Source organism: Choloepus didactylus, chromosome 6 (genome assembly GCF_015220235.1).
Source record: "Choloepus didactylus isolate mChoDid1 chromosome 6, mChoDid1.pri, whole genome shotgun sequence".
Taxonomy (NCBI): Eukaryota; Metazoa; Chordata; class Mammalia; order Pilosa; family Megalonychidae; genus Choloepus; species Choloepus didactylus.
In genome coordinates this window covers 27,677,611-27,699,348 of record NC_051312.1, presented here as the reverse complement: position 1 = coordinate 27,699,348, position 21,738 = coordinate 27,677,611, and the positions used below count along the sequence as shown (strand labels likewise).

General features: G+C 33.9%; 1 pseudogene; it reads left to right on the top strand.

Annotated features, from left to right (window-relative positions):
• Positions 1 to 220: 220 nt before the first annotated feature.
• LOC119536814 overlaps positions 221 to 21,738 on the top strand; it is a 28,158-nt pseudogene continuing 6,640 nt past the window's right edge.

Below are 21,738 nucleotides of genomic sequence, written 5' to 3'. Positions count from 1 at the left end.
GTTCCCCAGTGTCTGTATGTGTTAACCCTGCAATGGCTGCTGTAGGCTAGTGAAGCTTCTGTCTCTGAGAAAACTGCATTCGTTGTTACATGATGTTGTTCAGCATAATCCTTGTTTTCCTGATGAAGTCACGTTAGACCTTAATGTTTGGGACTGTATTGGACACAATCTGAAGTGAAACTTTAAACAAGGACAAAAAGTCTCCTCTAAAACCTTTACTATGTGGGCTCTTGTCTGCACTGCCCTAACTCCTCTTCATATTGTTGAAACTGAAATATCTGGGGAAAGCATTACTGATGCCTCTACTAGTTGTCCTCCATCTCCCAAACCATCAGTTCCTCTACCACCAGCCAATAAAGGTGGCAGACAGGTAATGAAAATAGCTTAGCCCTCTCCTCCTTTACCTCCACCTCCTTTGCCTTTGCAGGATGAGCAACACAAAAAGCAAATTCCTATTCCTAACAATTCTCAGTGTCCTGTAATGGAACAATGTAACACCTATACATTCCATTAATCCCTGACAAAAGATTGTTTATTACTGTTTCACAATGCATTAACTAAAGTGTTTTAAATATTTAGCATTAGTCTAACAAGTTTAATTTTTAGTAATAGCATGTTGTATAAAAAGTATAAAGAATGTTTTCTAATTAAAAGGGAAAAGAAAATAGCTTTGTTCTAACTAACTGATTGTTTAAGAATGTAAAATGAAGCCTAAATGAATACAAGAAATTGCAAAAGTTTTGAAAAGTGCCATTTTTTTTATTACATGCCTTTGCTCTCCTTGGTCAGCCTCATCAACTCAAACTAACAATAGCCCTACCTATACTTCTTCTTGCTTCCACATTTTTTGTACTCAATAGTCTATCCAGCATATTACAGGTATTCCTTTTGATCCTACCAAAGAAGCCATCATCAAACATGCTCATCGCACACTAAAAACCTGTCTTTTAAAACAAAAATGGGGGAATATGGATCCCTCCACAAGAAAGTTAAAGTCCTCTTTTTCCTTAATTTTTTAAATGTCACAGAAGATGGACTGACAGCAGCCCAGTGCCATTTCCATGTGTCATGTGAAACAAAAGATACAGAAATGGTGAAGCCTCCTGTGCTTTGGAAAAATAGACAAACTGGACACTGGGAAGGACCAGTGCCCTTATTAACCTGGGAACAGTGATATGCTTGTGTTTCCACCTCAGCACGTTTCCAGTAGGTTCCCACAAAACACATCAAACCATGGCATGACATGGATGAAGCCAAATTCAGTTCCTGAACTCCACAACTTACAGATAGATGAGACCACACCACTGATGATGAGGCTGTCAAAAACCCAACAAGCCCCATTGGTGATGTGGGGAGTCCTGAAGAAAACCACACTAAAGGCTGTGGTGGTGCTGCAGGAACTGGCACCCCTGTAACTCCAGAAACACTGTTACTGGCAATGGTTTCTACTATCCACTGCCAGAGTGTGGTAACCTTAATCTTCCTTTCCTTGTTCTCCTTTCTATCCCCATGTGTCTCTACCCACCTATATTGGGTACATTTTAGACCCCCCTTTATTCCACCCAGTAACTTGGGTGGATTCCACTTTCCCTATTTCCCACAATGTCACCACTTGGCTAGGCGGAGTGCATGTGCCACCTAGTGGTCCTATAGTAGCTATCTCCCAAACTGTGCAAACAGCTCACTTCATAAATTCTGCTATTGAAAATGTTAGTCAACAATTTATTACTCAACAAAGCATTGATCAGAAAATCCTAACCTGACTTCAAGCCCTAGAGGCTGCAGTTGAATTTGTAGGCAAATGGCAAGATGTCTTTGCCTGGCACCTTACCTTAAGTTGTGATTGGCAAATAATATCCATCTGTGTAACCCCTTTGCAATGGAATCATACACACCACACTTGGAATGATGTCAAAAAACAATTGTGGGGAGCATTTCATGATAATTTAACTAGTGATGTGAATAATCTAAAAACACAAATTTTAGAAGTGCTCCATGCCACACAAATCAATGAAGAGCATATGAATGCTATTAGTACTCTACAAAATCATTTGCAATGGCTAGACCCAAGCTCCTGGAGTCACATATTTTCTCTACCTTCTCTTGCCAAATGGCTTCTAATTTGTGCTGTATTTTCTGTTTTAATTTTAGGACTCTGGTGCGAGTGAACCAGCCTAAGAAAACATCACACCCATTCCTGGAACCCCCATGATATCCCAATGAATGAGTTTTATGTTATTACACAAAATTGTAATCATAATCAAAAGGGGGGAGATGTGGAGGCATGGAAGGTTCCCTGGCTTGGCAAGTCAGGGAGGCCACCTCCTAAGCATTGTGTGCCTGAAGGCAGGCACCAAGTTAGGAGAAGGCCAAAGCATTTTGCACCTGACAGCAGGCAATTAAGTTAGAGAATAATGCTGGGCTCCTTCCATGTCCCTGCTTTCCCACCTGGTTCAGAAGAGATCATTCCCTGAGATTACTATTGTCCTTAAGCTTGCACCCAAAGATTGTAAACATGCTAGTCTTGTGATTTTAGAATAAACACAGTTGCCTGAGGAAAAGGGAAAACAATTACATAGCCCAAAGAATGCTTATGCTATATAATGTTGTACTAAAAAGTCAATAAAGAACTTCTTGCAGGAACAGAGAGACATAGTTGGCTCCCTTCTTCCACAGTATCTTATTACTTTTTTTGCCAGCTAGCTAGGGTTTGTCAATTTTCTTGATCTTCTCAAAGAACCAACTTTTGGTTTTGGTGATTCTCTCCATTGTTTTCTGTGCCCTCAATTTCATTTATTTCTGCTCCAATCTTTGTTGTTTCTTTTCTTCTGCTTGCTTTGGGATCAGTTTGCTGTTCCTCTTCCAGTTCCTCCAGATGTGTACCTCGGTATTTGATCTTAGCACTTTATTCCTTTTTAATGTAGGCATTTAGTGATATAAACTTTCCTGTCAGCATTGCCTTAGTTCTGTTCTCATTTTCATTTCTCCCAAGATATATATTGATTTCCTTTGCAATTTCTTCTTTGACCATTGATTATTTCAAAATGTGTTGTTTAAGTACCATAAATTCATGAATTTTCCATTTCTCTGCTTGTTATTGATTTCAACCTTCATTCCATTATGTTCAGAGAAAGAGCTTTGTATAATTCTAAGCTTTTAAAAATTATTGAGACCCAACATATGGTCTATCCATGAACACTTGAGAAAAATGCATATCTTGCTGTTTTGGATGCATTGTTCTGTATTTGTTAAGTCTAATTCAGTTATCAGATTATTCAAGTTCTCTGTTTTCTTGTTGATGATCTGTCTAGATATTCTATCTATTGATGTAAGCTATATATTGAAGTATCCAACTATTACTGTCAATACATCTATTTCTCCCTTCAGTTTTACCAGTGTTTCTCTCATGTATTTTGGGGTACTGTGGATAGGTGCATAAATATTTATGATTGTTATTTCTTCTTGGTGGAAAGCCCCTTTCTTAAGATATAACATTCTTCTATTATTTTTTTAATTAATGACATTGAATAATTGTTAGTGATAAAGTTCTAATTTTGTTGACATATAGGACAAAGAAGTCATGTTTCCTTTCTGTTTCCTACTCCTGATCCTCCCCCCAAATTATTTTACTGTTAGTGATTGATTACATATTGAAATCTTTCCAATAATGATCCAGCAATAATGGTTAGTCAAAAAATTAGTTTTGAGAATCATCATTTCCTTAACTTTTGTTTATATTATTAAGTAGAATTAATAACTATGAAAAACTGATTCCAATGCTGTGAGGAAAAAGTAACTCATGATGGTTCTGCAAGGGGTAGTCATGTTTTCCTTTCGTTGACTCAAAAGCACCCATTCACCAGCTGGTTCACATTCCTAAGAAGCAATTTTGAGCTGGAATTGTCATAGAAAATCACCATCAGTCCCTACTTGCCTTAACTACCAAGGACAACTATTGTGAAATATATTGATGCTGGCTCTTTGATCTCGAAAGAAGCTTTCTCAGTATCACTGAATTTTGAATGAAGAGAAGAATTGTACTTTCAAAATTCATCAAATACATATTATATTTTTAACAACTTGATCCATAGCATAAAATTAATTCCTAAATTTATGACATGTAAACAGGTTTCCGTGTATGAGTTGCTTATAAAGCTATATGAAATTGATTTTATTATTGTTAATTAATCTAAAATTCGCAAGACATTTCACCTGGCTACATAGAGAGGAAGGGATGTTTTGGCCATTAAATTAATTATAAAATGCTTATTCAACTCAGCATTGATTTTTACTTTCTTCTCTCATGTTTCTTTAAATACAATATTAAAATAATGAAACAAGTTGCACATTGTTATAGTTGATTGCAACAATACATCTGCTGTGTAGATGAATAAGGTGACACTGAAAAAACTGATTTGTGAAACCCACCATGTTTTCCTTTTGTTGACTCAAAAGCACCCATTTACCAGCTGGCTCACATTCCTAAGAAACAAGTTATGCTGCACCAGCCAATACAGAATACATGAAATTGTGGGCTTCAGAAAAATCTCATATAACAGTACAAACTGTATTATAAATATTTTATAATAAAATTGGAATGTTGCTGAAAATACAGTGTGATAAAAATTATGTAAATAACTAAGTATACATAAAAATATGCATTACATGCATAAATGCAATACTGAGAAGAAAATACAGATTAACATTTATTAATGAATTTGATTTTCCTATTTGAATTTTGTTGTATTCTATTTTTTGTGCAATAAACAATTTTACTCCCTTGATAGTGTCACATTTTTAAATATAAAAGTGTGCCATTTTGAAAAAGGTGTTATTCCATTCCAAGTGATTAATGGTATAGTCATTGAGCCAAAGCTTAATTAAGTATATATCTAGAAATATCTTTTCTGCACCCAGTAGTAAATGGGTGAATCAGAAAGAAAACCAAAATATGCAGCTCAACATTATGTGGTTTCTATGAGGATAGCAAATCTCTATTACAAACCTAACAATGATACATTAGTCCTTCAAATTTTATCCTTGGAATCATGCCAAGCAATCTACCTTGAAAATTGATCCCAGGGATGATCAAATGTTGCATTTGCAGCAATATTCAATATAAAAGGTGCCAGGACATCATCAGGGTGAAAAGGAAGGGACGCTACTCTGCCTGTGTTCCCGGTAGCTCTCCAGTATACTTGTGAGACATAATTTCCAGGTGAACTTTCCATCTGACCAGGATCTGAACAGAATTTATAGACTGATATATTTTGCCTCTGAGAAAAAAAGAGAAATTAATCCACAAAAAGTTAAATGTAAGTTATCTCCAAGGATTACCAATGTTATATTGCTGAAATTTCAGACTCCTTAAATAGTTTATATATTTATTTGTGAGAAAATTTGAGGTTGATACATTTCAAGACATATAATAATCAAAGAATATTTTCACCAAATTTGACTCATCGTAAATATTATACTTAGAGTGTTTTAGTTTATTTAATTGAAAATTGGGATATTATCAGAAAAATATGCATATGTACATACATGTTTTGCAGTCTTTACCTAAATAATACCAGGATTTATAGAAATGGAAATAAGAATTGAGAGAACCAGAGTCACCAAGCAAGGACCATATATTGAAAATATAATTTTTGGAAGAAATTTGATTTTAAATAATATCTAAAAAACACATCTTCTGAAAATTAATAATGTGTTCTGTAATATTAATATTCCTCAGTAAAGTAGTTTAAGGCTTTAATTTCTGGTCTTTCATTTCTATTAAATGATTTTGGATTCAAAAGAGCAGTAAATGATGCATAAATATCTATCATTGTTGGTTATATATCTGGTACATTTTATTCAGTTTTTCCAAAGTTAATTTCATATAGGAATAGAGTGTTATGAACATGATCTCTGGGCTTAAATAATGTTCATAGAATCTCAGAGCCAACAACATTTAATGGTTGTTAACTTTCTGTATCAATGTTATTTTTGCAAAAAGTGTGTATAATAGTAAAATCCATGGTATTATATTTTCTTCCAGAAAAATAAGTAAACAAAGGGAAGTATTTATATCAGTGTCAATTCATTTTAATTATGCAATAATTATATGAGCTTCTAATATAGAATATCAAATGAGGATTTATACCTAATATATTTGGCAGTCACACTCAGATTCTTTCCATATTTTGTAAACTACTCTACTATAAATTTCTAGAATCACTACAATATTGTTTAAATACCAGATCGTTCACAAAAGCAATTACAATTTTGAAGTCATTTATACTAAGTATCACCTTTGATCTCTCAACAGTTTACAACAGTTGAATGCTATGAGAATTAAGAATAATACAAATGTGCCTGACTTCATCCTTATGGGATTGACAGACTCTGAAGAGATCTGGCAGGTCCTCTTTATGTTATTTCTCCTGATATACCTGATTAACCTGCTCAGGAATGCAGGGATGATACTGATAATTCACTTGGATCTCTAACTTCACACACCCATGTGTTTTTCCTCAGGCATCTGTCATTCCTTGATCTCAGTTATTCAAGTCGTCACACCTAAAACCTTAGAGAACTTACTGAATTCCAATAAAAATATTTCATTCATGGGCTGCTTCACCCAGTTATATTTTTTTGTCTTCCTAGGTGTCACCGAATTTTTCCTTCTCTCTTCTATGGCCTATGACTGCTATGTAGCTATCTGCAATCCCCTTCACTACCAAGTTGTTTTGTCGATGAGACTCTGCTATGCCCTCATCACTGGGTCCTACGTGATTGGCTTTACTGAATTATTAGTCAGTGTTGTCTACATGATCAGTTTGCATTTCTGCAATCCAATGTAATCTATCATTTTTTCTGTGACTTAACCCCAATTTTAGCCTTGTCCTGCACTGACACTCGTTACCCTGAAATCATGATACTCATTTTTGCTAGTTTAAACATTATGGGGTTTCTTATCACAATCTCTGTGTCCTATGGGTTCATTTTGTCTACTGTCCTGAAAATTAATTCCACTTCAGAAAAGCACAAAGCCTTCTCTACTTGTGCCTCCCACCTACTGGGAGTCACCATCTTCTACAGCACTACAGTTTTTGCTTATTTCAAACCAAAGTATTCCTACTCCTTGGGAAAATATCAAGTGCCCTCTGTATTTTATACTATGGTGATCCCCATGATGAATCCAATCATTTATAGTCTTAGGAACAAAGAAGTTAAAAATGCTCTTATTAGTGTCAGAAAAAAGATACAGGGCTCCCAGTAATTGAAATGAGTGGTGTTAAACATCCCAGGTTATCTTCTCTTTCTTTCCTTTTGGGCATTTACTTAGTCTCCTTCTATAAATAATAGCATCATTTAATTAATTTGTATTTCTTTTGGGCTATTCTCTACATCATCACTTGTGATCTAGAATATTTCAAGAATATGTTAGAACTCTTCATAATAATTGGAAGCCATGATATATATGCTCTGTTATCTAAATATATGTTTTAAGGATAACTATTATAAAGAAAATGTGGTGTCATCTTTCAAAGTGTATCATAGAAATCCCCATGCATAATTCAGTTTTGGAGAATTTCATTATGGAGATAAATTTCAGAAGTCATTCCATTTATTCTGTAGTAAAAACTGTTGTAAAGATTGTGATGCTTTGGACTTGACAATCCAGGGTTTATATTCTAAAAGTTAGATTTTTAGCAGACTTTCCCTTGGTAAGTCACCAAAAGTTTAAGTCTGAGTTTCTTAGACTGTAAAAAAAAAAAAATTCTAAATCCATAGAGTTATTGTAAATAAAAATAATCAGAAGATGAATGTGAAGTATGTAATACAGTACTGCTAAGTTGTGACAATCATCATCAGAATAATTATTCTTGCAAAATTTGAATACACTGTTTTGTTATGAAAATATTGGCTGGTGTTTCATAACTTTTGGTTCATCTTAATGATAGACAAAGAGTAAGTAGGGAAACTAGCACTTCAACCATTTGGTTTAGAGCAAAGTAAAATATTGTGATAAAATCCAGTTATGGAAAAAAGTATATACAAGCATTGAAGAAAATTTGGTAAGTATTTTAAAATATTAAAGAAAATAGAAATATCCTAACCATTTTTCATTGTCTTCTAGATTAATACTTCTGTGTGTGTGTGTGTGTTCCACACTTTTTTCTCTTTTCTTATTACTGTCTGGCATTTTTCATTTATACTTATTAGTATAATACTTGGAATTACTTTATCATTTAAAGTTGGGAGATGAATATTTTCTTGGTACATGGGTGAGATCAAGACTCCATTCCTGTAGTGTTTTAATACCTGAAGTTTTCTAAATTCATCAGGTTAAAAATCTGCATGCAGTAATATCCTTATTTCTCTACCTGCTAACCATTAGAAAACCCTGAGATTGTGTGATGTGTCAACAAGGTTCAGTAGTTATTATTTCTTTGTTTAAATTCAGTACAATTAAAAATATTCATTGCTTTTTCCTGATTTCTACATGTTTGTCATGCTATTTAAAAATAATTAAATTCTTGAATTAAAGGCTTGGCTTATTTGTTTCACAGTTTTTAATGGAGAAAATTTATGAGGCTAAGAATTCATAATGAATCCTAATTTTTTGACATCTCATAAATTTTCATGAAGTAGGATGCTAAAATTTCCTGTCAAAATTCCACTACAAAATCTGGGATTGCATTTTAAAATGTTTTGACTGTTCAAAATTTATATAAGAAAATATTTTTCCCACTTTCCAAGTATTTGATTATAGTAAAGTTCAACCTCTTGTTTTAGACATGAAAATGTTTAACAACTTTTCATCTGTTCATCAAGGTTCTTTAATTTATTCAGAAAATTACAATCTGTATTATTTTCCTTTACAATCTTAATTTATGTGAAAATTTTAATTTATCATATAAACCATAGAAATTATTTCATTGATGTTTTATATGAAGTCTATGTTATACAGAATCTATAATTTTGCAATTCCTCTTCATATTGTTAGCAGTGAGAGATATTTGATAAGCATTTATTTTTAAAGAGTATACTTTTTAAACTAAAAAGTACATGCATTGAGTCTATTCTTATAATTTAGGCTCTTTACATTTTCTGGTCTTGTTTATGAACTTTTCTGACCTTGCTTTCATTGATTTAGAAAATGTATGCTGTTGATGTGAGTTGGCAATGATGATCAATAGATTCTATAATTTTTTAAACAACAAGTTCATGAAATGCTTAAGTTTTTATTAAATTAAGAATACCCTACTCTCATACCATATTCCAAACAACAATTATGTGGTTATTAAATATGTGTGTGATATAAACTTTGAGCAATATAAAACATTAGAACTTTGAATTTGCTCTCTTATCCCTATTTATATCAGTACGTAGCATATTATATGTAAAACATTGTCTGAAGTTTTAAAAGAAATTTGCTCAGAATTCCCCAAAGCATGCTTGCTCCTCTATATTTTTTTTTCCTAGAGAAGCTGAATGTTTAGAGAAAAATCCTGCATAAACTGAAGATCTCCAATAAATGCCCCTGTTACTAACACCATGCATTAGTGTGATAACATTATTTTAATTCTACAGCTAATTGTAGTTCATGGTTTACATTAGTATTCAACATTTGTATTGCATTTTCTTATTTTTTTCCATTAATATATATACATGACCTAAAATTGTTCTTCTTACCACATTTGAATTCCTTTTGTTTGTGGTACTATGCTACAATTCTTTGTATTGTAAAAATCCTACTATTTAAATAATGGCAAAGAAAGTAAGACTGGCATACTCTGTGACCAAACATGAATGAGAGTTTTGTTTAAAAATGATTGATTTTGTATATTTATTGTAAACATAAATTATATTTACTAAGCATATGCTGAGTGCCTGACTATTATCAAAGGGTTTGGCATCTATAATTAACCTGGCTATCTTCGCAAGATAACTGTCAGATAGGTGCTTGCAATGTCTATATTTAATCTCAATCCGAAGCCATCCTATTACTTGTTCAGGCAAAGTCGTAAGAATGAACCTGGAATTTTTTCTGTCACACACCTCACATCCAGTCCAGCAGCATATCATATTGACTCTATGTACCGAATATATTTGGAGCATAACTACTTCTTAACATCTCCTCTTCCACCACCCTTGCCCAAAGAAACAACATCTCAGTCTTTAAATTATTTACAAAGGCTTCTAGATTGTTTCTGTCTTTTCTGGCTTATTTCCCTTGAACGTAATATAGGATCCAGAGTGATAATCAAGGTAAACTGGATTATGTAACTTTTCTTTGAATAAACTACACATTTCACATCATTGTATGAGTAAAATTCAATATTTTTACAAGATCCTCCATATCCAAAATGATCTTGCACCTCCTTCTTGCTCCTATCAACTCATCCTTTATTACCGAGTCTCTCAATCTCATTTGGGAACAGCCAACCTGGTCTCCTTGCACATCCCTATACCTATTAGTCCTGATGCTGCCTAAACTTATTCATTTTTCTGAAATTCCATTCCCCTAGATACCTGCATGGATCTTTTCTCATGAGAACATCCTTAGCACCCTGTTTAAAATTGCACCTGCCTTTCTCCCATGCCCTTGCTGAATTTGTTTTCCATAGCATTACCCCATCTAACATTCTACATATTTTGCTAATGCCTTTTGTTTCTTCTCTGTTTTCCTCCACAATGAAAGCTCCATGAACACAGATTTTTACTTATTTTCTTCAATGCTGTATCCAGAGCAACTAGAAGAGTGCCTGAATAAATGTATTTGAATAGCTGAAATTTCCAGAGTGATGAAATTAGGGCGTATAGTAATTACAGAATTTGTTCACAGTCAGTCAACAGCTGTCTGTCTTTAGAGCTCACATTCTCTATCACCAGTCAATGACATAATTGTTTTTGTATACAAAAATATACTACCTTTAGGAAAAAAAATAGAATATTTGCTTTATTTTATTTTAAAAAGTAAACAGATCATTACTGGCAATCAATAACCATAATATTGGCCCATCAATTGTGATAAATGTACTGTTAATTTAAAAGGGAGGATTGGGTGTAAAGTATATCAGAACTTTCTGCAATTGTTTTTGCAATTTTTTTGTGAATGTAAAAACTATTATAAAATTAAAAAAAAATGGAAACAATAGGGGTCTTTGAGTATATTGCTGGCAGGCATTATTTAGATATGCTGAGAGAAGACAGTGGGTCTTTGGCAATACTAAATAAATGTTGTAAATAATTTACAGAATTTACAGAAATAAAGAATTTGTAAGAAAGGAAAGATTTATCAAGTGATGTGATTGGGCTTCAGAGATAAATGTATTAGGTTCAGGATGTCTTTGTGTGAGAAAGGAATTCAGAAACACTGTGGTGCAACAAAGGGGAAAGTATCATCCTTGGAAGTAACAATGAAGACTATTGCTGAATAGGATTGGTGGGTAGCCCTTTTCCATGAGGTGATGTGGGACCCAGGTTTCTTCTATGTTCTTGCTCTCCTGTCTCCCAAGAGCTTGTCCTTTTCTGCATGGTTGAAGAGATTTCACATAACACTCAGTCCACCTTTCAGTTTTCACATTGTGAAAATAATGTCATGTGGAATATTTTTAAGGAAAAAATTAATTTCATGAAAACATATAGGGCTGTTCAGGTTGCCCATTTTTCTAGTGTGAGCATCTTTAAGGAAGTGTAGATTTCATCTATGTTATGCAATTTAACAGCAAAAGGATACTTATAACATTTTAATCCTATCCTTTTAATATTAGTGGGTAACTGTAGCGTAATCCTTTATTTCATTCCTTATTTGGCAGTTTTGTCTTTTTTTTATTTTCACAATGATTGCTTTAAGGATCATTTATCTTTGAATAAGAGAGATTTAGTTTGTCTTTCCCAATCTTTGTACTATTTTTGCAAATATTTTTCTGTTATAGGTGACTCAAGGTCTGCAATTCATCAATGAAGTTTTCCCTTAGTCAATTATATTTAAAGCAATTAAATTTTTAAAAATCTAATTTTTGATATTGTTTCAGTTTTGCTAAAGTTTGCAGAATGCAATATACCAGAAATAGGTTGGCTTTTTCAATGGGATTTTATTAGATTACAAATTTAAAGTTCTAAGGCCATGAAAATGTCCAAATTAAGGCACCAAGGGGAAGATACCTCAGTGAAGAAAGGCTGCCAGCTTCCAGAGTTCCTGTGTCACATGGGAAGGCACATGGCAACATCTGCTGGTCCTTCCCTCCTGGGCCCTGGTTTCAAAATGGCTCCCTCAGTTTCTGTGGGCCCTTCTTGCTTCTTCTGGGAAATTTGTATTCTAAGTTCTTTGTCTCCGTGAGCTCTCTTAAAGTACTCCAGTAAAGGATTAAGATCCACACTGAATGGGCTGGGTCACATCTCCATGGAAACAGCCTAATTAAAAGTTCTCACCCAACAATAGGTCTGCACCCACAAGAATGGATTCAAAGAACATGATGTTTTCTGGGGTACATACCCGTTCCAAACCAGCACAGATTTACCTTCAGTTTTACTTTTTACATTATTTCTTTGCGTAGGCCTAAAGTTCATTCTATTATCATTCTATTTCTGCCTGGAAAATTTTTGAAGCACAATTCTGGTGGCTATAAATTATTTCTGTGTGTGTGTGTGTGTGTGTGTGTTAATTTTCCTGAAAGTCTTCACTTTGTTTCTATATTTTGACTACTATTTCATTGGGTTACTGCAAATGTAGTTAATATCATTCAATATTGTAAACATGTATTTACATTTTGTCCTGGCATGGATCATTATTTTTATGATGTCTGTGGTAATTCTCATGGCTTGTCTTCTGTATGTGATACATACTATTCTGACTGCCTTCATAATTTACTGATGATCTTGATCATTCTGCCATAAGACCAAAGAGTCTAGATGAGTTTTATTAGTTAAGTTGATTTGCTATTTATATTTAACCTTCCTGCTTTTCTTTAACATTTCTGAACAATAGGTTTGATATCACTCCTTATTTTCAGACAATTTATGGCCATTAACACCTTCAACATTTCTTCTCAAGCACTCCCTTTCCATTCTTGTTGTAGACTATAACTATATGCATAGTATACTGCTTAATATTGTACCATAGCACTTTCATGCTTTTTTCCACACTATTTTAGCTTTTAAATTTTTTTCTGTTGGTTAATTTCTATTGGCTTCTCATCTTGTTCACTGACTCTTTCCTCATCTTTATTGATACTACCAATGGTACTATTGATGGAAGTTTTTAGTTTCTTATGCTATGTGTGTTATGTGTGTGCATTGCAAAATTTTTATTTCTAGCATTTCATTGGACAGTACCTCATAGATTCTCTTCCTATGATACAATCCTTCATTTATCCATGAATGTTGTCTATCTTCTCCATTAGATATTTTAACCTAGTAGTTGTCAATGTTGTTTAGTCATAGACCACCAGAAACACCTGTGGTTGAAACAATGTGATTTTATTTCTCATTTCAGTGAGGGAGAACACAAGTCATGGGAAAATGTGCAGTTGCTAAATAGGATGATTTTTAAAAGAGCCTGTTATAGGGTTTAGGCTCTGGTTTGGTAATTAGGGAGAGAGTGTAAGGAAGCCAAGGCTTGCTTTTTAATCAGATGCTGTCAGAAAGCAGGCTCAATTTCAGGACTGGGAATCTCAATGAATTTTATCTAATGTTTGGCAGACTAAAGTATGAATAAAACTGTAATTGCTAATGTAATACCACTTCCTCATTTATTAATAAAGGAGGAAGATATTTGGTATTTTGTGGGTTGCATAGTAACCTTGTCTGAACTTCTTGCAGTCTGCCCGAGTTTTTCTCCTGATCATTTGGTAGAGATGTGCAGAAAAGTTATTGAGAGTGATTGCAAAACCTTTGATTCTAGAGCTCAGTGCCTTTCCCAATTTGCACTGTAGGCCATACTTGGCTTTAACAAGCCAAATATAAAATTTTCTGTATTCTCCCAATCTGCTTGCACAGTAGCCATGTCTTTCTCCCACCCTCTGTCAAAAGTGAATCAGTTCATTTGTCCCTTCTCCTCTTCCTTAAGGGGTTTGTCCCTACTTGATACTTGATTTTTTAGATGTCTCCAACCTTATCTTATTGGTGGGCTCATGGAAGTTAAGGTATTTAAGATTATTGTCTTTTTAAAATTGTCAAGTTTGAATAAATATTCTTTGCAGATTCCTACATCCTAAGTATTAATGGGAGTTCTATATTTCTTTTCAAATCTTATTATTGCTGTGGCTTCAAATATCTGCTCTATAGATAATGCCACACTTGCCAGTAACACATCTAGTGGGGATTCTACTGCACCTTGAAAATGTAATGGAATCTCAGAATCATTGTAGAATCATCTCATTCATTTACTTTTATAATTGTCTTTTATTCTCCCTCCTACTCTGCTTAGTTTGCTAAAGTTGATGAAGTGTCATATACCAGAAATGGTTTCTGCAATTGGGATATATTAACTTAAAATTTTGAGTCTGTGAAAATGTCCAAATCAAGGCATCAACAGGAGAATTCCTTTTCACTGAAGATTAGCTTCCAGTGTTCCTCAACTCCTCTGCCACAAGGCCAGGCACTCGGCAATGTCTGCTGGTCTCTCCCTTCTCTCCCAGGGTTTGTTACATCCAGCATCAGGCTTTGGTGATTTCCTTTTCCAATTTTCTGAAGCTTCCATTGCACAAAATACCAGAAATGGATTGGATTTTATAAAAGGGATTTATTAGGTTACAAATTTACAGTTCCAAGGCCATAAAAGTGTCCAAACTAAGGCATCAACATGAGGATACCATCACTGAAGAATGGCTGATGTTGTCCAGAACAACTCTGTTACCTAGGAAGGCATGTGGCTGGCTTCTGCTAGTCCTTTGCTTCTGGGTTGTATTTCAAAACATCTCTGACCTTCTGTGTTTGCTCCTCTCTCTAAGCTTCTGTGCATCTTTACTTCTTTCTCCCAGGGCATGTCTCTCTAAGCATCTGGGGGCCTCACTTAGCTTTTATGGGGTAAACACTGGGCTGCATCTCTTAGCTTAGCATTTCCAAATGTCCATCTGTCCACATTTCCAAGTGTCTCCAAACATGAGCATTCATCTGGGTCTGTACTGGCTCTTAGCTTCTCTCTTAAATACTCCAGTGAACTAATTAATACCCTTCCTGAAAGGATGGGGTCCAACCTCCATGGAAATAATTTAATCAGAATTATCACCCACAGTTGAATAGGTCACATCTCCATGGAAACACTCAAACAAAAGTTCCACCCAACAAGATTGGCTTAAAATGTCAGGCTCTTCTGGGATCCATAGCAGTTTCAAACCAGCATACTTCCTCTCTGAGCTTTTCTGTGTGTGTCCTTGTCTCTCAGCTTCTCTGGAGCATTTTTCGGTATCACCTCTCCATCTTTTCTCTATTATAAAGGACTCTGGTCAGAGGATTAAGACTCAGCTTGATTGAGGTGGGTCACATCTCAACTTAAAATCCTGCTCACCAAAAGATTCTTCTTCAATGAGTTCACACCCACAGGAGTGGAATAGTTTTGAGTACATGATCTTTTCTGGTGTACATACAGCTGCAAACAATCACAACTACATAAAAGCTGATTTTATTATCCTGAATTATCATAAGATTCACAGGACATTTCACCTGGTTATAAAGAAATGAAGTGAGGTTTTGTTCATTAAATTAATCATAAAATATGCAACATTGATTTTTATTTTATTCTATGTTTCTTTAAATTCAATAAAAGACAGTACACTAAAATGCTGCAAGAAGTTGCACAAGCATGTTGTTATTGAATACAACAATACATCTGCTGTGTCAGTGAAATAGGTGACAGTGGCGAAACTGAATGATGAAACTCCACCATGTTTTCCTTTTGGTGCCTCTAAAATGACCATTCATCAGTTGGTGCACATTCCTAGAAAGAAGTTAGTTAATCTGAACCAGCCAATGTAAATTACATGAGATTGTGAGCTTTACAAAAGTCTCACATAACATAGGTCAAAACGAATTATAAATATCTAATAATAAAGTTGGTATATTGCTGAAAATACAGTGAGATAAAATTATGTAAATACAGAAGTATACCTAAAAATAAGAATTATATGCCAGAAGAAAAATAATTTGGAGGGAATACATCTAAAGATTAATGACATTTATGAGAAAATTTCATTTTCCTCCTTGAATTTTTTTTGTATTCTATTTATTCTGCAATATACAATGTTTACTGCCATGATAGTGTCATGCTTTTAAATATAAAAATGTTTCATTGTGGAAAATGTGCTATTCAATCTCTGGTGGAACAGAGGAAGTATATCACTGGAAATACATTCTCCATTTCCCAGTCATAAATTAGAGCATCAAAAAGAATGGCAAAATATGATGGTCAACATTGTAGATTTTGATGGAGAAGGCACTGTCTGTTACAAACCCAACAGGGATGTATTAGTCCCAGAACATTTTTATCATTGGAATCATGCCAAATAATCTACTTTGGAAATTAGTCCCAGAGGTGACCAAGTGTCGCATTATTAGCAATATTCAATATTAGAGGTTCTGTGGCATTATCAGGGTGAAAGGCATGAGACAATCCACTCTGCTTATGTTCACAGTAGCTCTTTGATATAATTGTGAGGCATAATTTCCAGGTGAACTTTCTACTTGACCATGATCTGAACATTTTTAGGTTGAGATATTTCTATCTTTAAGACCCAAAGTTTTGAAAATTCATGAGATTAAATAACTGCATGCAGTAACATCACTTTGTGTCTACCTGCAAGCCATTTGAAAGCTCTAACACTTGTTGATAATGACAAGAAGCTTCAATAATTAGTATTTATTTAATTTCAGTATGATTAAAAAATCATTTCCTTTCTACTGATTTCCTTAATTTTTTATGTTCCTACAAAAGAAATATATTCTTGAGTTAAATTCTTCATTCATTTCTTTAAAAATTTTAAATAGAGAAAAGTTGCAAACTTGAGAATTGGTAATGTGACCAAATTTTTTGACATCTCATAAATTTTAGTCAGGTAGGTTACTACAATTACCCTTAAAAATTTCATCTGCATAATCCGTAATTTCAAAGTTTTCTCTGTTATTCAATGTGTATATAAGAAGTGATGTTTTTCCTCATTTTCAAATATTTCATTATTTTCTATTTAAACTTAGGCAATGTTACTTTGTATTTTCAAATTTATCTCTTTTGTATTCTTTTGGCTTATATTAATATTTTTTGTAGAATTTAATTTGATTATTTTCTAAAGAACTTTTTAGTAATTAAAGTTCAACCTCTGTTTTAGAAGTAAACTGTTAATGAGTTTCTATGAATTAATAATTGTTCATTACATTATTCATATAAAGAGTACATTACTTTTTCTTTAACATTCTGAATATTAATGTTTTAGCTTATCATATATAATATCCATATAAATTACCATATTATGTCTTATTTTTGCTCTGAACTCTGTTGTCTAGAATCTGTAATTATTGCAATCCCTGTTAGTTATGTTTCCAGTTACAGATGCCTTACTAAGCATTTGTTTTTAATAATGTTACTTTTTGGTTAATCTCTCATTTTATACATTCAATGAGTTTATTCCATTATTTTAGACTCTTTTCTTTTTCTGGTCTTTATGCTAGCCTTGCTTTCATTTATGTATGTTTATATGATTTTGAAAATGTGTTCTGTTGGTTTGTGTAGGTAACGATGGTCAACATATCCTCCACATTTTCAGACAATATTAAGTTTAGGGCATGCTTCAGTTCTAATTCAATTCTGACCAGCCTACCCTCTTGTAATATATTCTAGAAAACATTAAAGCTGTTATTAAATAAATATAATATAACATTTGGGAAATGTGAAAGCAGTAGATTATTTGCATTGTCCCTCTATTTCCTGTTTGTAACAGTGGATAGCTTACATATTTTACTTAAGAGATGGCCTGAATATATTTAAAACATAATCCTTTTGCTCATGGTGCTATGGAAAAATTCTATGTATTATAAAATTTGAACTACTTAAATAATGATAAAGAAAATAAGAATGGAATAGAAAATGACAAGATATGAACAATAGCTTGTTTGCAAATGATCCATGTTATATAATTGTAAAAACTGTATTATACTTACTCAGCCACTACTGGATGCCAGGCAATATTAAAAGGGATTTAGATAAATAATTAACATAATTTCTCTCCACAAGATAACACTCAGGAAGGCACTTGCAATATCTACAATTTGTTCTCAGGTAAAGGAAAGCCACCCTCCTATTTTTTTCAGAAAAAAGTACTTTTCCTTCAGTCAATTATTTTTAAAGCAATTAAAACTTTTAAAATCCAATTTTGAGAACTAGAACATAGTATTTCAAATTTAAATATTAACTCACATACTCTAGACTGAGATTGAGGGTTATATTTTCTAAAATATTGTTCTTAAAACATTATGCACTTGGATACTTACATCAATGTACGAGCTATTCTTGGAGTTTGCAGGAGATACCCAAGGAGAAAACACAATAACTCTCTTCTGCACAATAAAAGCAACAAGATGAGATATTTTTCCATAACAAACAAGTGAAATTTTCTGAAACAATTAACTGTATGATATAAATGTCTATGTGAATGCACTTTGTCATTTAATATAAAAATGACCTTCAGTGGAATAAACATATGGCATGGATTGGAAAAGTAATCAAATGATTATTTTTCTGGTACATAGTACAAGCTTTAATATGTATTAGCTATGTAGCATTAGATTAGTAATTTAAATTCCATGTAATCCAGTTTCTTCTTACTGGGAATATAACCACTTTAATTCCTCAAAATTTCCTTAAATATATATGTAACAAAATAATATGAAAGAAAAGCCTATGATACAAATTATAGTTGTTTAATAAAATTACTATGTTTCTTATTTATATTTTAAAGTATTATTCTTCTAAGTAGCAGGAGAGATAGTTTAAGCTCATTGATATTCTCACAGAGGAGAAACACTTTTGGGTAAGAAGTATTAACAGGAAAGTTGGGTCATTAGACAGATAACTGTAATATTTTATATGATAGAAGATTAGGATTTGAGATGCCTGGTAGAGTAAAATGTCACATGTATTAAGTTTTATATAGTCTTTCTTTGTCTTTAGGATCTCATGTACTAATAAATAGACCAGTACCTGGCTATATCTTATGAAACCCTTATAATAAGTATGAAAGATATATGAATGCCCGGGTCCCATACCAAGAGATTCAAATTTAGTGCATTGGTAAAGTTGGTCACAGAATCTGAATGAAATATGGAAATAAGGAAATATGACACTGGTAGAGAGTTCTCTGTGTGCAAATGGTCTATCAATTGTATGCAATCCCAATTTGACCTATAGATTCAATACAACCCCTAATTAAAATTTAATAAAGCTTTTTTTTTCAGAAATAGACCAGCTGATTTTATAATTTATATAGAAAAGCAAAGAACTAAGATAGTCAAAACTATTTAGAAAATGAAGAATAATGTTACAGGGCTTAAATAATCTGATTTCAGGATATATGAAAAAACTAAAATAATCAAGTGAGTATGGTATTGTTGCAAAGATATATTACTTGATCAATGAAACTAAATAGAGAGTTCAGAAATAGATGCACACATATGTGGTAAAGATTAGTGCCACCAGGAAGGGCTTGAAGGATACAAGGTGGTTACTCCATCACATTCCTGTGCAATAGTCATATTTGGCCTTGAGGATGACAATGAATTATCATAAGTTAAACCAGGTATTCTAATTACAGCAGCTTTTTCAGAAATAGTACCATTGGTTGAACATATTAACACATCCCCAGCTACTCAAATGCAGCTAATGATTTGGCATAACTTTTTTTTTTTTAATATCTGCTTATTTGCTTTAAGCTGGCAAGGCCAGCAGAACACTTTCACTATTCTTATTGGAGATATAGCAAATATTAAGCCCTATGAGTTAATCTTGTCTGCAGATATCATAATTGTATTACCTTACATAAGACATCATTCTGGTACATTACATTGATAACTTTATGCTGAATGGACCTAGTGAGCAAGAAGTAGCTCAAATGCTCATGGGTCAAGAAGTGGGTCAAATGCTCATGGCCCCACTCCTGCCATATTACCTTATCTCTCCCAACCCACAGCTATGTATTTTTGGGGAGTTCCTTACAAAAAGAGAAAAGAAGACTTGGTGAAGGGGTTTTGCATGATATGCAAACTTGACCCAGAAGTGGACAACTGTATCAGTACAGCCCTGTTCTGGGACATCCCTGAAGGACTGTGCTTAAGGGAAATCCTCCCAGTAGGCAGAACCTTGAGCAACATACATGGTAGTTCATTTTTCTTGGGAGGAGAAAAGTTCAGAGGTAAAATTGTACACAGATACATGGGCTGTTCCAATAGTTTGACTGAATGGTCGGGGTTTGGAAGGAATATGGTTGGAAAATTGGTGAATAAATGATCTGGGGAGAGATATGTGGATAGGATTTTCTGAATTAGTAAAATCCTGAACATATTTGTGTCCCATGTGAATGTTCAGCAGTTGGTGTCTTTAGCACATGAGGATTTTATAATCAAGTGGATAGGATTACCCATACTCTATATCAGTCTGCTTCATTTCCAAGGCCCTCCTGTCATTGCCTAGTGGGCTCATGAACAAGATGTCCAGGGTGGTAGAGATGGAGGGTATTCATGGGCTAAACATCATGTATTACCACTCTCCATGACTGTCCTGGTTACAGCCACTACTGAACGCCCAGTCTATCAGTAACAGAGACCAACACCCAGTCCCTGATATGTCCATTCCATTAGGTGATCACCCAGCTACCTGGTGGCACATTGATTACATTGGGCCACTTTCTTCACAGAAGGGGAAACATTTTATATTTACTAGAAAAGCTATTTACTCTGGATATTGATTTCTCTTTTTATGCACAATGTTCCTGCCAAAACTACCCTCTATGTGTTTATAGAATGCCTTACCACCATGATATTCCACTAACATTGCTTTTCTCAAGGAAACCACTTCTCACCAAGTAAGAAGTGTGGCCAGTGGGCCCATACACACGGGATTCATTGATTTTACCATGTTCTCTATCATCTTGAATCAACTATATTGATAGGACCATGTGATCATATATTGAAGGCTCAATCACAATGTCAGCAGGGCGGCAGTGCATTTAAGTGTTGGATAAATGTTCTTCATGGGCTGTATATGCTCTGATTCAATGTTCATGTATGATGCTATTTCTCCCAAAGCCAGGATTCACAAGCCCAGGAATCACAAGGTGGAAAAGTGAGTGGCAACAGTCACTTTTTCCCTTTTGATCCACTGGCAAAATTTTTGTTTCATGTACCTGCCAGTTTATGCTCTCCTGACTTAGATGTTCCTAGATGTACTGCCTGGGGAGATTGATCCTGCTTACCAAGGAGAAGTTGCAGTGCTAATGGATGTAATGAAGAGTATGTCTGGAATATAGGAGATGCTTTAGTGCATCTGTCAGTAATGCCTTGCCCTGTTATTAAAGTCAATGGAATATTTCATCAGCCCAAGCCAGATAGGACTACTAATGGTCTAGTTCCCTCAGAAATGAAGGTTTGGGTCTCCCCACCCAGCAAAGGACCATGATCATGAGGAACTTGCTTAGAGTAAAGTATATACAGAATGGTCTGTGGATGAAGGTATAAATATATAATGCCATGCCATAAATA